The sequence below is a fragment of the Mauremys reevesii genome, linkage group 13 (genome assembly GCF_016161935.1).
Source record: "Mauremys reevesii isolate NIE-2019 linkage group 13, ASM1616193v1, whole genome shotgun sequence".
Lineage (NCBI taxonomy): Eukaryota > Metazoa > Chordata > Testudines > Geoemydidae > Mauremys > Mauremys reevesii.
In genome coordinates this window covers 30,050,931-30,059,268 of record NC_052635.1, presented here as the reverse complement: position 1 = coordinate 30,059,268, position 8,338 = coordinate 30,050,931, and positions in this window count along the sequence as shown.

Below are 8,338 nucleotides of genomic sequence, written 5' to 3'. Positions count from 1 at the left end.
GCTTGCCAGAGAACGAGCCTGGATTCTCGACCCTGCTCCATCTGGTTACTGGGCTGTGGAATTTGGAGGCTAAATCTTGGGAGCTGCTCCACCCCCGGATCAAACGCAGATCAGGATAGGCCCTGCATTCACTCCAGCTCACTGCTAGGGAAAGCATCCATTTAGCAAGTCTAGAACATGAATCTTGAAATATTCTTGAGCATTATCTGAACATGAGGTCATCTCTGAGAGGATCCTATGCCTCCCCACTCCACAGGCATCACACAGGCTCCTTTAATTCCTTTCTGTAGTGGGATGTTCTTTGTACCTCCTTTCCAGAATCCCTTAAAATCCCCCTCCCTCTTCAATCGTCCTGTCCACTGGCCTGTTTTGCTGGCTGAAGTTTAGCCTCCTGGTTCTACTGAGTGTTGTTCATCTTCTCTGGAGTCTTTTCACTGTGAAAATTATCTGGGTTACTAGGGCTGCTAAAAATTTGGATTTTGGTAGCCCCCTGCACTTCCACACCACAAATCTCCTCTCCCCCACCCCTTCCCAGTGCCTCTAGATTAGAGTTTATTACAGCACCCATCACTGCACAGGCAATGCATGGGGGGCGGAGGGCACACAGGGTCACTCCCCCCCACAATTTCTGTCAGGGTGGGAGTCAGGCTGAGTGTTACTAAGAGGGATGTGCCTGGGAAAGACATTGGCACCTAGTGCCCCCACTAAACCCTGCTAGGAGGCACCCGGAGGCAGGGAAGAGACATGGGCTAGCCGCAAAGCTCTGCCGGGGGGGCATAAGGAAGCTCGCTGAGTCCCGACCCTTCCTCGCCCACAGCTGCAGTTACCTGCTCAGCAGTAGGTGTCCGGAGCCTGCTCTGGCCCGTGGCAGGGAGGCGATGTAAGCGGGGAAGAAACTGTGAGGGGGGTGGGAGTAAGGTGGTGCCGGCTTGGAGCAGGTGTGGGAGGCGCAGAGGGAGTGGGAAAGGGGCCAGAGGCAACACGTGGGGCGGTCACATACCCCACCACCCCTGAATCTTTACATTGCGACACCCCCCCACACCAACACCAAGAGTTACGGGTTGTCTCTGCACCACTGTGCTGTTGCATCTAAGAACTGAGGCTCTTTAAAATTCCATTTGCCAGCTGGTCATTGATTAGTGGCACTATGTACCTGCAAAATAGTTAGACTGCCAAGTCTTGGTAACACCACCACTTCCACTGCTCTCTGCTGATGCAAGAGGAAGCCACATTGAATGACATGAGATTATCACCAGCTGCTGGTACTCAGGGCTTTACTGAGAATATACACGATAAGGAATAACTTGCCCTGCGGCATATAATGCCGCTAATCCCAAGAACAGCCCTCGGTCCTGCCCCTGAGTGGCCATGTCTGGGACAGTCTCCAGCACCCATCCTTGTTCAGGCAAGGTGATGTGGCCTACCTGGAGCATAATCTGTGCAGACACAAAGCTTGCCGAGACTGGGGATTTGCTCTGACTCCCACACATGTAAACCCATAGTGTAGCCAGGCAAGCCCCCTCATTTGCACTGGCAGAGCTTACTCTGGTTTCAAAGATGGACACCGATGGCTGCAATGAGGGCAAATCCTTTGCCTAAACAAGGCCCCTGGCTCCCTTATGGAACTGCAGCTTTTGATGAAGAGGTGGTAGCAGAAGCAGTTAGGGGGTGCCCTGGGCTCAGCACACAAACAGCTGGGATCAAGTGCAGCAGTGAGATGGGAAGGAGAGAGGAGAGTCAGAGCGGCTGGGGGGGGTGGTGTCTGTTCAGCAGCTGATTCTATTGCCACCCAGTGAACTGCTCACCGTCTAGAGGAGTAGCCCCTTTGCCAAGGCGGGCTGAGCTGGTGAGCTGCAGGCGTGTGGAAACTACTCCCCTTCCGCCTGCCCTTTTCCATTTTACCCAGGGTGGAAAATCAGCACCATTGACTTGCAAAGCACGCAGAAGTGAGCGCTCCGAATGTAGCAGCAGGCGTAGGCCGCACACCGAGTGCTTATCTCACCCCCATCACGCACGCTCCAGGGTCAATGGGGTGTGCCCGGGTCCACAGCTGGAAAAAGCTCCCTGCTGACTTCCGTTTCACCCTGACATCACGGACATGGAACGAAACCGGTCCCAGAGCAGCTTGGGGCACTTGGTGGCTTGAGGGCCCAGGGACGCAGGGAGTGGGTTAGCCCAGCAGATGGCAGTAGACTACAAAATGAGTGGGGAGTTACTTGTGTACTGGGGATTTTAAATATTATCCTTGGTTCAGGCGTTTAGCTAGGTGCACGCAGCAATTCACAGTCCACATTTTACTGACACTTCACCCATGTTAACGTGCTGCAACTGGAGCCATGGCTTGTCCCTCCCTCAGGAGAATGGCCAGTCCCTCTGCCCTCTTTTCCATTCCGGATTTGCAAACTCACTACATTCCCAGCCTTTCCGAGCTCACTGTGCTTTCCTTCTGACTGGGTCTCGTCACCTTTCCTCCTAGGTCCCCTCTTATAAGGGTACTATAGACAGGCCCAAGCCAGAAAACCAGATCCAAATCCCAGACTTTAGAATCCAGGTCCAAATTTCATGTCTCAGGCCCAGCTCCATCAAGAACAGAGACATCACTGCTTTCAAACAGCTCAGCAGTCCATCTGTCGGACAGGGACCTGTACAGAGATTTAAACTTCCATAATGCACTTATTTGTGCAACACTCACATGGCATGGGGGAAGGGGGTATTCTTACCAACACTCCTCCCCCGCTGCTGATCAACTACTGACCTAGGCAGGAAACTCTAGAGCCATTATGCCAGTGAGTCACTGCAGATGTGATTTAGACATAGTAAGAGCTGCTCCCTTTTTAAATCCTACTAATCTAGGTGTTTAAATATGATATTTTATCATGCAACAGCAAGTTCCGCAGGTTAATTATGGTTCTACTAACAGCACTCTCCCTCTCTCTTGGTGTCTTGGACTCTGTTTTAAATTTGGAGCAGTTAATAGCCCTGAATGCCAATGTGTCTGTAAAGGTCCCAAACCTTCTCTCCTTTTGGTCCCTCTTCTTTGAAGGCTCCGGCTTTTTATTTTCGACAGCGCAATGACTGACACCTCCCCTGTGCCAAGTAGAGCAGAATAACTCCCTGGTGTGGTGTACACATGATGCTCCTCTTAATATGGCTCAATAGAGCATTTGCCCTTCTGGCAACAGCCTCCCGTTGATTCACATTCAATTCACCATCTGCAAGGAGGCGGCAGGTGTCCAGGGCGGTTCAGAGAGGCGCAACTCAAAAGGACGGGTTCCAAATGGGCAGAGGGAAGTTTTTAGGCTGGATTCCAGGGAAAAAAAATTCTGACAAGAGGGGCCACGAGCACCCTGGGAGAACACCAAGAACAAAGGCTTTTAATTGATGGCTGCCTCATGCCCAAAGGCAACCTGCCTGATTTCCTCCCTCAGAGCCCTAGGACTCGCCTAATCCCCATCATTACAGATGCCCAGCGCTCAGGCTAGTCACCAGCTAACAGGGATAATGAAGCCAGCCCTGCTGTGATACTGGGGAGTGGTCTGCATGGCCTAGGGCAGGCTCCCGCTGACCCAAAGCACTGTGGGGTGAATGCTCCAGATATAAACAGACTGGCCTAATCTCCAGCTCCACTTCCTGTTAGCCAAGCTGCCCACACGCAGGTCCCTGCGCCCCTCCAAGTGCCCAGTCCCTTCTGATGATATACCCTGAATGTGTTGACATCGCTCTTCTGGGAGGGCCCAGAAGTACATGCAGGGTTCCTGGCATGGTCCGAGCAGGGCGGCTGCTGCCCATCCCAGAGCTCAGCACATCGGTTATCATTTGTATTATGATAGCATGGAGAGGCCCCGGAAGAGCTCAAGGTCCCATTGTGCTAGGCGTGGTACAAACAGTGAGAGATGGTCCCTGTTCCAAGGAGCTTACCATCAAAATAGGCAAGACAGTTCCAGGGTGGGAGGAGAAATGAGCACAGAGAGAAGCAAGTGACTTGCTCAAGGTTACCCAGCAGGCCAGTGACAGAGCCAAGTATCCTGAGTCCCCAGTTCAGTGCCTTGCCATATTGCCCTCCTCTCCCTACCTCCACAGATGCGTGATCACCCACGGGGCATGGCCAAGGGCTCTTGAGATTCCCTTTGCTTGCTGCTTCCCTTATCCCTTGCCTTCCCAGCCCTGCCTGCCTGCAATTAGAAAGCTAGATGCATGAGCCTCCCCTCCTGCCACCCACCTCAGGGCTGGGCCCCTCTGCTGTTTGTGGGGGAAGTGTTGACAGGAAATACATTGTTTCTCAATTCAGGAAAATACCATTCCCTCCCTCCAGCTGACTGTGGGATTGCAGGACGGATGCAGTGCCCCCACAAGGCCCGACTCTGCTCCTCTCATGCCCCTGTGCCTCTCCCTGCTAAGATGCTGTGGCCAGAGTGTAGCCAAAAGTCCTGAGACTGTGGAGGCCATTCCCCTCACAGCAGGACCGGCTCTAGGCACCAGCAAACCAAGCACGTGCTTGGGGCAGCACAATTTCAGGGGCGGTATTCCGGGCACTCCTGGAGGGTATTTTTTGCTTCGGCAGTTGCACTCTCTGAGTTTTTTTTGTTTGTTTGTGTTTTTGCTTAGGCCAGTAAAAAATCTAGAGTGGGGCCTGCCTCGCACCCTATCCCCAAAGCCAGGCAGCTGTTGGTGCATGTATGGGGTCTCTTTCCTGCTACAGAATTACAGGCCTTGATAAGGAAGAGATCAGTAGCTTGGTGCTTTAGCCAGCCTGGGCGGAGGGTTGTTTCTGAGCTGTGGAGGAGGAAGATGTGTATTGGGTTGGCTGGTGTGACCCTAGTTTGCAAAGCCCCCGGCTGGCACTGAGGCTGAGCACATGGGAACTTTGTTAGCAGTGGTAGCAGTCAGAGATCCCCAGCGGGGGCATTCAGGACAGGCCCTTCAGCTGCATAGCCAGTGCCATGGTGACATCTATACTAAAGCCCTGGAAGGTTAGAGTCCCACTGGCCTTGGGGCTGTTCAGAGGTCACATATTTAGCCTCCAGCACCTCCTCCCTCTTTGCCATCTCTGAGTCCATCTACACTTACTGCGGCATGTACAGACGCTGTATGCCCAGCTAACATGGATATAAACAGCAGTGCAAATGGTGAGGCATGGCTATGGGGAGTTTATATACTCCACAGGGCTCTCCAAATGCCCAAGCAGTGCCTCCCACAGCTAATCTGCTCTCTTTAGAAGTACAGTGGCCCGCTCCCTCCCCGCTGCATGGAGCCTGTCCCTGCTACAGCGAAAGGCTCCAGCAGTGGGAAAGACACGGGCCTCTCTCTGCTGTTGGAGCCTTTCCCCATGGCTGAAGCTTTCCGAGGCAATGTATAGCTACACATCAAAGTGCCAAGCGTGGACACAGGCGACAGTCCCTGCAGTGTTTAGCTATACATGTAGTGCCTATACTCTACGTGCTGCCGAAGTGTAGACATAGCTGCTACCTTCCTTCTCTGGCGGGGAGAGCCCAGCCTGGGTTCTCTTTGGGCCCAGGGACAGGGCTAACTCACTGCTCCTCTCTTGAGCACTGAGATCTGTTAGCAGGGCCCTGGTAAATCTGTCTGGAGCAGAAATCCTCTCTCTGCTGTGATCAGCAGCACATCCCTGGAGTCTCCCTGCCAGGTTTTCTTTTGACCGGTAGGGGCTTTTTGTTTTCACTTGAACTTTGCTACAAAAAGTCTCCTAGCTACTCTTTGGGCCTGGTCAAGCAATCTGTCTCCTCCCTCTGTGGAATGTCCCTGCAGCTCCCTGAGGGAGCGGCTCCCTCCCAGGGCCAGAGTGCACTCCCTTAAGGTAGAAGGGCAGCCAGTTTCATCTGTCTGCCAGGAATGGCTCTGGCTTCCCACCCCAACCTTTTCTGATTTCATCTAGATAACCCTGGCTTTTGAAAAACTGCTCAGCCCAAGAGAAGGGACTGGCAGAGTGCAGTGACTGTACTGCAGCTCATCCACTCATGGAAGCGGCAATTGGGAGCAAAAAGACAGTTCTGCTGAGGGTCTCACATAACTCTGCCAATATCTATCCACCTAGTTTTGTCTACACAGGGTCTTCAGTCCTGTTAGCTACACTGCTCTGGAGTGTGGATTTTTCACACTGATGAAGTTAAACTGACCTAATTTTCTAGCATAGATCAGGCTTCAGTAGGGAAGCTTACACAGAGCTTAGCCAACCCCACATTGTTAAAAATCATGAGTCAGATCCCCCACCCCCCAAAATCATGATGGACATAAAATTAGATTTTAAACAAATTTTTTGGGCTTGAAGTAGCCTGTGGGCACAGCCAATCCTGCTGCATGCAATGCAGGCCTTCCATATACCAACACCATACCACTGAGCCAATGGGAGTTAGGAGCCTATAACTTTAAGAAAGTGGGCCTTACCCTCTGTTTTCCCTTCTTTAGCAGTAGGGCAAGGACAAAAACTTGCTACAATACATGGTAATGGGGGCTCATAAGTACCTATGACAGTCAAAATAGAGTATTGATTTAACTAAAGTTACACTGGCACAACTGGTGTGTAGACAAGCCCTTAGATGCCAAAATAGAAACATTTTTGAAAATGGGACCCCCCCGAGATACACATTCATTTTACTTTGGGGTATATTTAAGGCCATTTGGGGAATCACTCTAACAGATTTTTCTTTTTGATTAAAACATAGGTTACCTTTAGCTCAGAATACAAGAGAGCTCATTAAGAGGATAAAATTTGTTATGTTGATTCTAATTGGTGGGGCAGATGGGCCTGCCTCTGAACTTTGTCCTCCTTCCAGCTTTGTTTTTATGTAAGTCAGAGCTGCCCGAATCCACGTGACTGGGCTGGACTGGAATCTGGGAGGGTTTGGGGGTGAAGTAGGACTTTAGACTTATTTTTAAAAGTGCAGCAGATTTATACCACTCATGTGCCAGCAGGTGAAATGATGAAGTTACATGGGTCAGAGCTGTAGTATAATCAGCCTTTTTTCTACTGTCTGTTATGCACAGAGTCCTTGTGCTGTAAACACTGGAGGGCAGCGAATGCTGGAACTGAACAGTTGAGTTCTGCTACTTTGCTCAACAAGATGTTGCAAACTCAACAGGGGCGGCTCTAGAAATTAGGCTGCCCCAGGCAACGCGGTGTGCTGTGCCGCCCTTCCTCGGTCCCGCGGCGGGTCCCCTCTTCCCGCGGCTCCGGTTGAGCTCCCGTGGCAGGTCCACTGGAGCCCCGGGACGAGCGGACCTGCCGCAGGCATGACTGCGGGAGGTCCAGCCGAGCCGCGGGACGAGCCCCCCTCCGCAGTCATGCCTGCGGCAGGTCCGGTCGTCCGCGGCTCCGGTGGACCTCCCGCAGGCATGACTGCGGCAGGTCCACCGGCCCAGCCTGCCGCCCCCTAGATTTGGCCGCCCTAGGCAACAGCTTGGTTTGCTGGTGCCTAGAGCCACCCCTGAAACTCAACCCTGTGTCTGAGAAAGCCCTTTCCCCAGGGGACTGGGAAAATGGAGCAGGGCCCAGGTTCCTGATGTGGGCAAAAGCCACCAAGCTCCCTTTACAACACAAGCTTTTGCATTATTTGTTTCATCTGTGGGAATAGTGGTGGGAGTTTTGGAAAGTTCAGGCAATTTTCTCAGCTCAAGAAGAGGAAGTCTGGGCAGAAAAAGCTTATTCAGAAAAGTAAATCCACCCACCCCTCATGACTGTAGCAAGAGGCACATGAACATTGAGAATTTAGGAATAAATCAGCCTGTTCCCTCTGCAAACAGCAAGTCCCAGAGGAGTAAACATCACACATGATTCAGAGAAGTTGGCTAATATGTTGGCCTTACAGAAGTAGCAGATTGCTCAAGAGCCTAGTAGACAGGACATAACATTAGCAAACAAACAATGAGGAATGAAACAAACATTTCTGCTACAACCACGTAGAAGTCTGAATGTATGAGCCCCACCTCATTTCCCTAGACATCTGCTAATTCTGCCCACTAAGTGCCTGGGGCAGGCATTCTGCTTCTAACACTAGCTAGAAGGGAATAAGGGCTTGTCTACACTTACATTTTATAGAGCTCTAACTTGCTGGCTCAGGGGGTGAAAAATCACCCCTGAGTGCAGCAAGTCTGAATGCTTTAAAGCGCCAGTGTAGACAGGCTTGGAACAAATCCCCTCCTGAAGGTGGATTACCAGGAGCACTGGGAGAGCTCTCTCCAGCACAGGGTGACCAGATGTCCTGATTTTATAGGGACAGTCCCAATTTTTGGGTCTGTTTCTTATGTAGGCTCCTATTACCCCCGTCCCAATTTTTCACACTTGCTTTCTGGTAACCCTACTCCAGCACGATCACACTTGCAG